The sequence below is a fragment of the Petromyzon marinus genome, chromosome 23 (assembly GCF_048934315.1).
Source record: "Petromyzon marinus isolate PM22_M1 ecotype Great Lakes invasive population chromosome 23, UKy_Petmar_22M1.pri1.0, whole genome shotgun sequence".
NCBI lineage: Eukaryota > Metazoa > Chordata > Hyperoartia > Petromyzontiformes > Petromyzontidae > Petromyzon > Petromyzon marinus.
In genome coordinates this window covers 876,963-891,633 of record NC_133689.1, presented here as the reverse complement: position 1 = coordinate 891,633, position 14,671 = coordinate 876,963, and the positions used below count along the sequence as shown (strand labels likewise).

Here is a 14,671-nt window from a genome sequence, read left to right as displayed (position 1 = left end):
GAAGGGGGGGGGGGACATAGAAATGTTTTAATTTGACGGACGTAACAAGAATGGCCACCCCATCCCGCGACCCTCGGAATGGGCCGGCCGGGCGTGGGGACGCACGCGGCATCGCGTCAACGACCACCGTCCACTCGCAACAGAAATGCGGAGCCACACGTGGCGAGCATTTTGTGTGCGCTGCACACAATACACACGAGGTGAAGATGCACCCCGACCCCTGCCCAGTAGTGTGGCCAGCACCATGCCTCGTCGCCGTTGTCTCCACAGCGCTGATGTTTTACGTGGTGCACCAGGTGTTACTCATTAAAGGCAGAGTGGACGATGGGAGGACCCAGGGCCGGTTCAAATGTCACACTCATCACTGATGTTAGCCGCATCCGGGAATTGAACTCAAGCGGCCGTGTTCATAGGGCAGTGCAATAACCACGAGGCCACCGGTTCCCATGGACACACACGTGAACCCTTACACACACACACAAAGACACAAACGCACGTGCACACGCACACACACGCTCGTCAGATTCCAAGAGCTTCAGTGAGCAGCAAACAGGAGGCTTCGCACGCCTTAAAACCAAGCACACCCGTGGAACGCTCACAGAGCCAACCGAATCCGTCGTTCGCTGGACGTTAGACGCAGCACACAGCGCACACCCTTGCGGACCTCCCTGCAGCAACAGCGGCCATGGTCTCCACACGCCAGAGCCGCCCGAGCCCCCCGCACCCTTGGATTTAGCCAGTGGCGTGGCGTGGTTGGAATGGGCCCTCGTGCAAGGAATTAAATTAGCCCACCCCCCACTACCACTGCCCCCCCACCCCGTGTCCAATGTGTGCCCTCTTGTAACCCGGCGCCCGGGTCCCTTCCCGCCCGTGGGTCCCGGTGCAGTTGTACAGCCTGCACACTCGACGGCTACGCCGCCACCAGAGTCAGCGGTCAACAAAGTGAAGTCGTCGAGAGCTTTGTTTGCCACCGGTCCTGGTTGTCCCAAGATCTTCCTCGTGTTTACGGCGGATCTCCCGGTACAATTGTAAGTCTACCCCCCACCCCACCCCTCAGTCCATTAAAAGTCCTGGTTTTTGTGAGTTGAGTAATTACGCACCACTCAAAACAACTAAGTCACGTGCAGTTCTCCCCTTTTGCAGTATATTCAGGTTTACACTGTATGGATGTATAACTTCTGTCGCACCGTACGTAGTGAGGGAAAAAAAAAGTATTTGATCCCCTGCTGATTTTGTACATTTGCCCACTGACAACGAAATGATCAGTCTATAATTTTAATGGTAGGTTTATTTGAACAGTGAGAGACAGAATAACAACAAAATCCAGAAAAACGCATGTCAACTCGAACCTTCAGCTCCCTCCACAGATTTTCTATGGGGTTAAGGTCTGGAGACTAGCTAGGCCACTCCAGGACCTTAATGTGCTTCTTCTTGAGCCACTCCTTTGTTGCCTTGGCCGTGTGTTTTGGGTCATTGTCATGCTGGAATACCCATCCACGACCCATTTTCAATGCCCTGGCTGAGGGAAGGAGGTTCTCACCCAATATTTGACGGTACATGGCCCCGTCCATCGTCCCTTTGATGCGGTGAAGTTGTCCTGTCCCCTTAGCAGAAAAACACCCCCAAAGCATAATATTTCCACCTCCATGTTTGGCGGTGGGGATGGTGTTCTTGGGGTCATAGGCAGCATTCCTCCTCCTCCAAACACGGCGAGTTGAGTTGATGCCGAAGAGCTCCATTTTGGTCTCATCTGACCACAACACTTTCACCCAGTTGTCCTCTGAATCATTCAGATGTTCATTGGCAAACTTCAGATGGGCATGTATATGTGCTTTCTTGAGCAGGGGGACCTTGCGGGCGCTGCAGGATTTCAGTCCTTCACGGCGTAGTGTGTTACCAATTATTTTCTTGGTGACTAAGGTTCCAGCTGCTTTGAGATCATTGAAAAGATCCTCCCGTGTAGTTCTGGGCAGATTCCTCACCGTTCTCATGATCATTGCAACTCCACAAGGTGAGATCTTGCATGGAGCCCCAGGCCGAGTGAGATTGAAAGTTATAGGAATAGGTTCTACCCTTTTAACTGGCACAAAAACTGACACCTTTATTCAAGGCATCATGTTTGCAATAACCACAACACAAGCAGTCAAAATGCAAACAAAAAAGACAACTCTGATAATAATATGCACTGTCCTTGAATTTGATTGGTCCACACCCGACACGGCTTTTCTTAGAGCCTAGTCTCCATTGGTGTTGGACCAGAAGACGCCAAAAGGCGTACAACTCAAAAACAGCACACTATCAGTTAAAAGGGTAGAACCTATTCCTATATCTTGTTACTGGCAAAGAAGGTCTCATAATGTAAGTGCTCACCCCGAGCCCTCAATACTTTGATAGAGCGCTGTTTTTGAGTTGTACGCCTTTTGGCGTCTTCTGGTCCAACACCAATGGAGACTAGGCTCTAAGAAAAGCCGTCTCGGGTGTGGTCCAATCAAATTCAAGGACAGTGCATATTATTATCAGTTGTCTTTTTTGTTTGCATTTTGACTGCTTGTTGTGGTTATTGCAAACATGATGCCTTGAATAAAGGTGTCGGTTTTTGTGCCAGTAAAAAGGGTAGAACCTATTCCTATATCTTGTTACTGGCAAAGGAGGTCTCATAATGTAAGTGCTCACCCCGAGCCCTCAATACTCTGATAGTGCGCTGTTTTTGAGTTGTACGCCTTTTGGCGTCTTCTGGTCCAACACCAATGGAGCCTAGGCTCTAAGAAAAGCCGTCTCGGGTGTGGACCAATCAAATTCAAGGACAGTGCATATTATTATCAGAGTTGTCTTTTTTGTTTGCATTTTGACAGCTTGTGTTGTGGTTATTGCAAACATGATGCCTTGAATAAAGGTATCAGTTTTTGTGCCAGTTAAAAGGGAAGAACCTATTCTATATCTTGTTACTGGCAAAGGAGGTCTCATAATAGATTAAAAGTTATTTTGTGTTTCTTCCATTTGCGAATAATCACACCAACTTTGGTCACCTTCTCACAAAGCTGCTTGACAATGGTCTTGTAGCCCATTCCAGCCTTGTGTAGGTCTACAATCTTGTCCCTGACATCCTTGGAGAGCTCTTTGGTCTTGGCCATGGTGGAGAGTTTGGAATCTGATTGATTGCTTCTGTTGACAGGTGCCTTTTACAGGTAACAAGCTGAGATTAGGAGCACTCCCTTTAAGAGTGTGCTCCTAATCTCAGCTTGTTACCTGTATAAAAGACACCTGGGAGCCATAAATCTTTCTGATTGAGAGGGGGTCAAATACTTATTTCCCTCATTAAAATGCAAATCAATTTATAACATTTTTGACATGCGTTTTTCTGGATTTTGTTGTTGTTATTCTGTCTCTCACTGTTCAAATAAACCTACCATTAAAATTATAGACTGATCATTTCTTTGTCAGTGGGCAAACGTACAAAATGAGCAGGGGATCAAATACTTTTTCCCTCACTGTAGCCAACTGCGCTATTCGGAGGTGTGGAATTGTGTATCACTGCATTACAGAACCAACTGGCCTGCTGCAGTAAAGACAATTCACAATATTATCTTTACTAAAGCAAAATCTCACATTTACGAGTGACACATTTCCCCCCCCCCTCCCCCAGCAACGTCGGAAGAAATGTGCCACTGCCAAGTCACAGCTGTCTCCTTGCTCACACGACAAACTGGTTCTCGTCAGCACCGGCGGCCAGATAAAGGGGCGGCAATTCCACATTCTCGTGGCAAGGGCCACAGAAGAAAGTACATACAAGCCAGACAAACCATAATGGGGGGGGGGGATTTTGCCGAATGGGAGAGACCCCAAATGAGGGCTTTCAGAATCGATGGCTGCCTTTCAACGTCGGCCAATTCCATTGCCCACCATGTGAGAGGAACCGCACTTAGCAGCGCCAAGGAAAGTGATATAATAAAAATCATCATCACTCTTAACGCTGGCTGTAGCTCCACCTAGAGCAACATAAAGCATCACGCAAATCGCTGCCAAAAAAGCTTAAGAGGTCTCCCCATGGTAACGCAGGAATCCTGTTCCACTCCAACTGCAAAGACATGCGGCATCTGTATTTGAATTGCAAGAATATGCGGTTAGTCGCTGGAATATAATGTAACATGTTCCACTGCACAGCTCCGTGGTATCTATTCTTCAGAAGAAACTCTCAGCACATGCAGCATAACGCCGGACACCGTACCGAACAACACGTCGACAAAACGTGGACAACACTTATCACTACCCGAAAACTCGTCACGGTGTAACGATTTTAATTCACAGCGGCTCAGGAATTAAACTAAACCATATAACTATTTGTATTTTATCAGCAGCGACCTGGCCACAAATGAAAGCTGAACGAAGTGGCTTATTACGTGGACATTTATAGCAGCCAAATACTGTAAACGCGTGACGTTGATTCTAAATGTGGATGGGAAAACCGGAGAACCCGAGGAAGAATCCACACGACCACGGGGAGAGACACGCAAACTCCAAATATACAGCATGCGTCGGGATCGAACCCACGACCTCCTTCATACCAGGCAAGGGAGTTAACATCTCGCCACTGCACCGAACAATTATTAATAAACAGCATTGGTTACAATGGAAACAGTCTAAACAAGACTGTGATCATGAGTAGAGTCTACAGTTCCATAAAATTGCCTCTCTCTCTCTCAAAATGTGTCACTAAAGTTGATTGCCATGGGGCAAGTAAGGAGTGTTTACAGTTTCACTGAATTTCAGAGACTGATGGCAAGGCATGACCACAAAACATGCCTTGGCTCGTCAAAAAATGGCACCCATCAATACGCAGAGCTTGGACCGGCTGCTACAGCACGCGAGCCCTTCCCACCATGCAACCTGACGGACAATCCACCTTCAGGCACGCGCGGCGCAAGGAGCATGGTTTATGAGTGAACGCGCTTTAAAGGCCCTGGTGCAATCGGCCCTGCCGGTACCCTCTATGTCGTTGTGAAGCAGTCCGATTGAATGATGATCCCCACACTCACCATTTAAATCTAGTCCCTCGCTCACCAGCGGCCAGTCACCTACTTGTTACTCTTCTATCGCTACCACCAATGGTGACGGTTCCCAGGAACTACACTCGGACTCCTCCACCCATGAGGAGGACTCTGTCTACCGGAATGACTGCTTCGTCTCGTCCACCACACTGTATTCAACCACCACACTGCACGTGGCAACAACACACTCACTCATCCACTCACCCACCACACCGCAAGTCACAGTAACAGCCACCCAGCCACCCGCTCACCCACCACACTGCCGGTCACAACACTTCTTCCCCTTCTCCCTCACACTGCTCCACTTTGTAACTTCCTGCCATTGTCTCTTTTATCATAAACTTGCTCAATTCAGAAACAAGTGAACTGTCATCGATGACAACTCTGACGGTACTGTATTCCCTGCAGCCTTTGCTCAGGAGCCGTGTTTAAACGACACACACGGAGTCGTGAATATTGTCTCTCTCGCCAGGCCGACATGGCCTATCAAGTGTACTCCGTTTCAGGATTAAAATGAATAAAAAATATCGCGGGCATGAACAGACATTAGGCATGTCTGAACCACTGTACGTTGCAAAATCATGCGCAATGCATTTAGAAAATGACAAAATCTCAAAACCGCTGAAAATGCGGCGCTGTATTTCTTCTATCAACAGATGTGCGATGAACCACAATCGCAACCGACTGGCAAACTCAGCCCCGGTCAAAGCCAAACAACGTAGTAGAGACGCACGCACGCACACGAGCACACGCAACAACGTTTGCGTGAAGTCGGAGCCAAGGCGATATACACCCAGCTCGTGATGCAAGGTTCCAGCGAGTGACCGGGCGGTGACAAGACAGGCGACTACTTTCTGAATGTACTCTCTCCAACGCTGTGGGAGCCCGGGCCTCGAGTGAAACTCGTGGTTCGTGATCAGTAACTTTGTTTTTTTGGCAGCAAAACTGCGGCGGCAGTTGCGGCACAGATTTTTAGCAGCTGGGCCCTCCACGTCGCCCGGTGGCCCCCGGGCCGGGCGGCCTCGCCGTGGTGGCGGTGACCAGACACACGGAGGACGTCGCTGGCTCCGCGCCACGGCCACAGCGACTAAGGGTCTCGTTTTTTAGTCCCTCGCGATTGGTGAGCGCAGGCCCCCAAAGGCACCAAAATGCAAAAACCATAAGACCAACAAACACCAGTGTTGACATTGTAATATGCGAGTTAATTACCATCTTTCTAAATAATACTCAGAGTTGATGCCTTCCTTGACTTGAGCAAGATGGAGGGAATTCCAAAGTGCAGCAGTGCGAGAGAAGAGTGGCGAGCGAACAACCTGTGAAGGTGAGACGAAACAGGCGGCGTGTGGCTGCCAAGTCCTAGACACGGGCTGAGGAATCAGCGGCGGGCGAGGTCCACGGGGACAGTCACCTTGGTAGCAGCGATCGCAGAGTTATAGGGAGGTGACTGGCCTGTGGTGAGCGAGTGACTCGAATGAATCGGCGAGTGCCGGGTCATCAGTGACCCCGACTGCTTTACGTTGCATTATTTAAGGTGCAGTGAGATGGGAGCTGGGTGCTCTGCCACAGTTATGACAACAAGATTCCAACTTGGACACATTTTGCACACGCACAGTTAATTAAGTCACAGTGGACACAGAGTGCCATGACCAACGCCTGGTGGGAAAATTATTCGATTTGAATAAAAAAAACAAATCTTTATGTATTTTCCTCCTGGATGCATTCAGGTGACACCGGGCGTGGTGAGTGGTGAGTGCCCCAGGGGCGAGGTTTGCGAGTCAGTGGCGGCACACACAGCGACTTGGCGCGGGGAAGACTCAACATCTTGCCGTGTGAGATTTCATTTGTTTCGTAGACTTGATGCATTACTCCTTTCCAGCCATTTGTTATTCAGAAAGAAAAAAAAAACACGTCCCCCACACCATTGTGGGTCATTACATTTTCACGTGGGTCATGAGGTTTGAAGTGGGGGGTGTGGGGGGGCGAAGAGCAAGGCCGGTTCGGCAAGCGCTTACTATGGCTGGGGATAGAACTCCGATCGGTGGGTTCATAGCGCTGACCGCTGCGCCTCTGCTCCGCACCTCCGGTTAGCACGGTTGGCTACGTACGGTGCGCGAAAGAAGCGAAGTTCACAATACAGACAAGCACCCGAATATACTTCAAGCGCGATGAAATTAGTTGGGCGCAGAAACAATTTGAACGGAGCCGGTGTCGTCCGCGAGAGCGACAGGAGTTATCGCTCGCTCGCACGCGGAGACTCTGAAGGCCCGGGGACGCTCGTCGGTCGGGAGGGGAGCGCTCCAGCACTCGATCACCATAATCATGCGCCGAGCACAAATGAAGACTGATTTGGGAAGCAGCTGTAATTGCATGAGGCAATTTGACAGGAAGGTTTATGGGCAAAATTATGCCTAAAATATAACCAACGTGGATTCCAATCTATGCAAACAGCGGTTTGTGAATTTATTTTGCATGAATACTGAAATTAATTGAAATTAAGGCGGTGCTTTTTTTTCCGTGGGGGGGGGATTATTATTTTTATTATTATTTTTTCCTTCCCCTGGGCAGAATCTCTGCGCGGCGGCGAATGTGGCCGTGAGAGAGGGCAATGCACTCCGCACATGGAGAGTCGAGTGCATGGCACGTGCCATGCACATTTGTATCGCATGTGTGTTCAATACGGGTGAAGTAGGCCTTTGTTTTTGAAAATCAAATGGGAGTCTACATTTATGGAAACATCCTTCAGTACAACAACACACTAAAGACGTTGTAACCTTTGTTGAATTATGAAAATGGCTTTCAGAATGGAATACAAAACAATGCTTTAAAGAGCCTCTCCAACCTTACATTTCTTTTGAAGTCATACCTTTTATGCTGGAATTATTAAAACATTGATTGATGTCAGTAATTACTAGAATGGAAAAAGTACTGAGAGAACAAGAATGCAAATAATATCCCTTCCCTTTCAATCTACAAACCGTACAGCCCTTTGTCAATCTACTGTTGGATGAAGGCCTCCCAAAGCCATATCAGTGGTGTACCACGCCCTGCCACATTCATCTCCCCAGTGCTGAAGTTTGTACATTCATCTCCCCAGTGCTGAAGTTTGTACGCCACTCAAGTTACTCATTTAAAACTTGCGCCAATCTAGGCAATATCCAGGACCAGTTTAGAGAGACATTCGCCATGTCTACTAATTACTGCACCTCCACTCCCATCAGGTGAGTCTCACACTCAGAGACATACGCATACTGCATGCACAAAAACGAAACAGACCGTTTGGGCAAATGCTGTTAGTGAGCATCACTACACACGAGGGGGTGGGTAGCCAACTCCATGCCCGGCCACCTTTGTCTCTGCAGTGCTGATGTTTGTACGAGGTACTCATTTAAGGCTGAGTCGACATAGGAGAGGCCAAGGACCGGTTTAGATAATCACCACTATTGTCAGACATGAGCTCGGGTCGCCGGGTTCGGAGCCACTACACTACCGCTCAGTACACACACACAAATCTGCGCACACTGTCTTGTCCATACAATATTGCGCACAGTGGGAAAAATAACATTTACAGAAAGCGACAGACGGAGCGGGGCCAAATGACACACCCAGACACAAAGATCAAAATGAATAATAGCAAAAGGATACATCCTGAGCATTCGCGGTTCAATACACTGAAGAGAAACACGGCACTCTAAAACATCCCCTGCAGGCTCACACACAAAGTCGACTCGGAGCAGATTTAAGCCCCGGGCGGATGATTTAAGAAGCTACGACGACTCGGTACAAGGAAGGCGCTGCGCGTGTCCCATTAGCCGCACCAGAGCACCGTGTGCCCGAACGCCGTTGTTCGAACTGAGGGCCGGCAGCGGCACGCGCGCACAATCTAACGAGCACTCTCAGAGCCTCTCTGAACTCGGTGCGTAGACCGGCGGCGACGTTTTAACCGCCGCCCTGTGTCATCCCCTGGGTTGACCCGGGGGCCACCGTCGGCTGCAGCTGCACACCACAGGTCAAGGTGCGGCCCTGCAACCGCTCGCTCGCACGACTGCTAGCGGAAGGGCCTTTACGAGAGAAAAAAACTCGAGAGGGTTATTTGGTCTGTTATTTGATCTATTATTATTTGATATATACTTATTTGATATATTGTTACTTGGTCTATTATTATTTGATCTATTCTTATTTGGTATATCCCTATTTGGTCTATTGTTATTTGGTCTATTGTTATTTGGTCTATTCTTCCATGCTGACTAGACGTCTTGGAAGAGGTGGATGTACCGGCACTTTGTCCCACTGCACGAAACGTGCCGACTGACTGTGGCGTGTACATTGCTGGGTGGACAGAACGGTGGGGAGGGAGATTGAAGAAACTTGTCCCGTTGTTTCAAGCCGGGTGCAGAGGAAAAGGCGAGGGGACATCGGCAGAGGGTGGGGTATTAGGTGGCAGGGCCGGACACTTTGTTCCCGCCTCAAAAGCCTCCTCTGCATACGTTCCGTGGCCCTGCCTGCGGCAAGTTTATGAAATGAATCAATAAAGCAAACTCCTGTGGATTGCGACATTGACGGAGTAAATACTACAACAGCCTTGGGCCTCCCTCGAACTTAACCAGAAGAACTCTCTCCCACGACGGCTTCGATCGAACGCTGCGACCTGCATTTAAAACGTATGCGCAGTCCTAAACAAACTAGTATCGATGCCTTGCCCCTGTTTATTGATGTACGGCGCTTAAAGGCTCGCAACACGTGCTCCGCGGCCAATCAATTTGTGCCGGCCGAAGGCGTTCCGGCTGGCACCGAGGGGCAGCCGATGCCGTGGGTGCCGAGCGGCGTGCAGGAGGTGGAACGGGGCCCACGAGCGGAGCATTGGGCCAGGAGCCGGGGCTGTGAAGAGGGCGGAGGAACTGGATAGGGGCCCCATATTCACTCCTGGCATGAGGGCTCGCGTCAACCACGCTGCGCCACGAAAGGCAGCCCGGAGTTAAATCCCTGCGTGCCACGTGACGTCAAATAAACGCGCACACAAAGCACACCTGGAAGGAGTGCTCGCTGTTATAGAGCTCGTGTGGGAAGCCTGTAAAAACTCATAACACTCCTTGTGTTCGGCAAGTGTCTGAGTTCCTGAGAGAAACCTCTTTTATTTAAACAACAAACAAGTCCGTTGCTGTCGCCTTGATGTTTTGAACCTTTAGGCCTGTGCTCAAAAACTGTGATTAAGAAAAACTGCAACCACCACAGGCCCCTACTGCAAGACGAGCACACTCACGCCCACGTGTACAAGTAGGAGCGAGAGAGAGGGCGAGAGCGAGGGTGAGTAAGCAAGATAGAATGGGAGTGATTGAATGAAAGAGTGATAGGGTGAAAGTGTGAGTGACTGAACGAGTGAATGAGAGGGCGATCGAGCAAGAGAGAGGGCGAGTGATTGAGTGAGAGGGCGAGAGTGAGTGGCCGATTGAGTGAGAAAGTGAGTGGGTGAGTGAGAGAATGAGCGAGCGACAGTGTGAATCAGTTATATGGTGAGAGGATGAGCGGGAAAGAGAGGGTGAGTGACTGGGAGGTTGAGCGAGTGAGAGAACTCAACACATCGCTTATGAATGAACAGTTTAACTCTTCTGCGTTCCACACAAAGGGGAATTCTATTCGATCTTCTGGCTGCGCGCACTCCATCGCACGCTCTCCCACGCCACGCTCCCCTCCTCCGCTCAGCTGATGCGCCTTGCTCACTCGCGTCCCCGTCCGCGAGAGCCGGCGCCGAGCTCCTCCACCGTGCGTGTGGCGAGAGCGGCGTTCCGTGCCGTCGGTGCTGCGTCAGTTCCATCGGCTCCGAAAAAGAGTTCCAACGCTTCGTAAGGACGGAATGCACGCAGTGGAAATCGCAGCCGTAGGTCCCCACAGCGAGAAGAAACACACACGTGTGTGCGTGTCTACCTGTACTAATAAGCGAGCAAATGGGAGGATGAACGAGGTGAGTAAGTAAATACGTGTACGAGTTAGAAGTGAGAGAGCGAACGAGTGGGTGAGAGGATGAGGATGAGTGAAAGGGTGAACGGGATGGAGAGAAAGAGAGGCAGGAACAAGATGGAGAGAGAGCGAACGAGTGGAACGAGGAGTGAGGGTGAGCGGGCGAGCGAAAGAGAGTTGGCAAGCGGGAGTGTGGCGAGTGGGAAACAGAGGGAGCGTGTGGGTGTGTGGGCAAGCGGACAAACTTGGCGAGCGTGCTTGTGCGACCGTGCAGCTGTTGGCAGTGGGAACTCCGAGTCCTGCTGCCTGGGCTTGGGAAATACGCGGTGCCGCCAAGGGCCCCTTAGCACGCTTAGCGGTGCCCTTGGAAGTGCCGCTAAGCGCTCAATCACAAACAACAGCGCGCACAGCACGGCGGGTCTGCGACCGCGAGGGCATGCACGAGACGTCGGAGCGAGTTCCGTCGTGAAGACATCACGTTTGCGAGCCGATTCCGCGGCTCCATCTCCCCATTGGAAGCCTCTAAGCTCGCCGTTCTCTCCTTTGGCTGAAATTTCCTCATTAGCCTCGACCACCGTCCATCATACCATCTGGCCCTGATGCGTCCTGCCCAAGCCCAACTTGCTGTTGTGTTCTCCAATCCGTGTGTTCTTCCTCTGTCCACTGAAGAGACTCTTCCCCCCATAGGAATGTGGAACTTCCACTCCTGGCTCAGGGCTGTAAACAGGAGATAAGCCAATGCCTCAATGCTCACTTGAAAAATAAACAACTCTGACTTTCCTCGACTGTTATTAAAAGTTCAACGTACAAGCTATGAAAACTTGTTGAGGAAAGAAAGTCAAATCCGTTCCCCTACTTGCTCAATGCAACGAGCGCCTTTCAGATTTCTAGAAGCAAAAAAGGGCTCTCTCATTGTCTCCCGCACTTGATACAGTGAGGGAAAAAAGTATTTGATTCCCGAATGATTTTGTACGTTTGCCCACTGACGAAGAAATGATCAGTCTATAATTTTAATGGTAGGTTTATTTGAAAAATGAGAGACAGAATAACAACAACAAAATCCAGAAAAACGAATGTCAAAAATGTTATAAATTGATTGGCATTTTAATGAGGGAAATAAGTATTTGACCCCTCTGCAAAACATGACTTAGTACTTGGTGGCAAAACCGTTGTTGGCAATCACAGAGTTTAGACGTTTCTTGTAGTTGGCCACCAGGTTTGCACACATCTCAGGAAAGATTTTGTCCCACTCCTCTTTGCAGATCTTCTCCAAGTCATTAAGGTTTCGAGGCTGACGTTTGGCAACTCGAACCTTCAGCTCCCTCCACAGATTTTCTATGAGATTAAGGTCTGGAGACTGGCTAGGCAACTCCAGGACCTTAATGTGCTTCTTCTTGAGCCACTCCTTTGTTGCCTTGGCCGTGTGTTTTGGGTCATTGTCATGTGGGAATACCCATCCACGACCCATTTTCAATGCCCTGGCTGAGGGAAGGAGGCTCTCACCCAAGATTTGACGGTACATGGCCCCGTCCATCGTCCCTTTGATGCGGTGAAGTTGTCCTGTCCCCTTAGCAGAAAAACACCCCCAAAGCATAATGTTTCCACCTCATGTTTGACGGTGGGGATGGTGTTCTTGGGGTCATAGGCAGCATTCCTCCTCCTCCTCCAAACACGGCGAGTTGAGTTGATGCCAAAGAGCTCCATTTTGGTCTCATCTGACCACAACACTTTCACCCAGTTGTCCTTTGAATCATTCAGATGTTCATTGGCAAACTTCAGACGGGCATGTATATTTGCTTTCTTGAGCAGGGGGACCTTGCGGGCGCTGCAGGATTTCAGTCCTTCATGGCGTAGTGTGTTACCAATTATTTTCTTGGTGACTATGGTCCCAGCTGCCTTGAGATCATTTACAAGATCCTCCCGTGTAGTTCTGGGCTGATTCCTCAGCGTTCTCATGATCATTGCAACTCCACGAGGTGAGATCTTGCATGGAGCCCCAGGCCGAGGGAGATTGACAGTTCTTTTTTGTTTCTTCCATTTGCGAATAATCACACCAACTGTTGTCACCTTCTCACCAAGCTGCTTGGCAATGGTCTTGTAGCCCATTCCAGCCTTGTGTAGGTCTACAATCTTGTCCCTGACATCCTTGGAGAGCTCTTTGGTCTTGGCTATGGTGGAGAGTTTGTAATCTGATTGATCGGTTGCTTCTGTGGACAGGTGTCTTTTATACAGGTAACAAGCTGAGATTAGGAGCACTCCCTTTAAGAGTGTGCTCCTAATCTCAGCTCGTTACCTGTATAAAGACACCCGGGAGCCAGAAATCTTTCTGATTGAGAGGGGGTCAAATACTTATTTCCCTCATTAAAATGCAAATCAATTTATAACATTTTTTAACATGCGTTTTTCTGGATTTTGTTGTTATTCTGTCTCTCACTGTTCAAATAAACCTAACATTAAAATTATAGACTGATCATTTCTTTGTCAGTGGGCAAACGTACAAAATCAGCAGGGGATCAAATACTTTTTCCCTCACTGTAATTGCGAGCATTCATTTAAGGCTCACACAACAGTCCTTGCTTGCGTCGAGCAGGAGATTAAAACGCAATTGAAATTTTATCAGATTCTTTGCCAAACTTTTTTAAGAGCACAGTCTGATTTGTTTTGGCAGACCACGTCGAGGAAGCTAAATACCAATTAAATTCTGCATCGAGATTAAAATGTACCGTATTCTCTTCATTATTTATTTCCCATTTTTTTAATACTCACAGCCACCAAGCGTATTAATTAAGAAACAATTTGCGTTCATTTATATGCTAAGGCAATTAGCCGAGAGCTGATATTGAGCAACGGTGGTTGCGACTTTGCGGTAATCATTCCCCACCGCTGACAATGAAGCACCGGAAGAAGCCGTGCAGGAACAACCACTCGAGAGACATTTAGACAGGCGGAGACAGGGCCGTGCAGGAACAACCACTCGAGAGACATTTAGACAGGCGGAGACGGAGCCGTGCAGGAACAACCACTCGAGAGACATTTAGACAGGCGGGGACGGGGCCATGCAGGAACAACCACTCGAGAGACATTTAGACAGGCGGAGATGGGGCCGTGCAGGAACAACCACTCAAGAGACATTTAGACAGGCGGAGACGGGGCCGTGCAGGAACAACCACTCGAGAGACATTTAGACAGGCGGGGACGGGGCCGTGCAGGAACAACCACTCAAGAGACATTTAGACAGGCGGAGACGGGGCCGTGCAGGAACAACCACTCGAGAGACATTTAGACAGGCGGGGACGGAGCCGTGCAGGAATAACCACCCGAGAGACATTTAGACAGGCGGAGACGGGGCCGTGCAGGAACAACCACTCGAGAGACATTTAGACAGGCGGAGACGGGGCCGTGCAGGAACAACCACTCGAGAGACATTTAGACAGGCGGGGACGGGGCCGTGCAGGCACAACCACCCGAGAGACATTTAGACAGGCGGAGACGGGGCCGTGCAGGAACAACCACTCGAGTAGACATTTAGACAGGCGGGGACGGGGCCGTGCTGTGGCTCCCTGAGCTGGCAGCCCCGGAATTGTCCTCTCGTTGAGGAGACAACCGTCCTGCCAAATCTATCAGTCTTGCCACGGCATTAAAAGTCCCGGTTTCTGTCAGTTACCTACCAACAA

General features: G+C 49.6%; 1 protein-coding gene across 7 annotated transcripts in view; it reads right to left on the bottom strand.

The window, feature by feature from the left end:
- LOC116945127 (receptor-type tyrosine-protein phosphatase kappa-like) overlaps positions 1 to 14,671 on the bottom strand; it is a 249,301-nt gene that overhangs the window by 183,013 nt on the left and 51,617 nt on the right. The gene's annotated exons all lie outside the window — the stretch shown is intronic.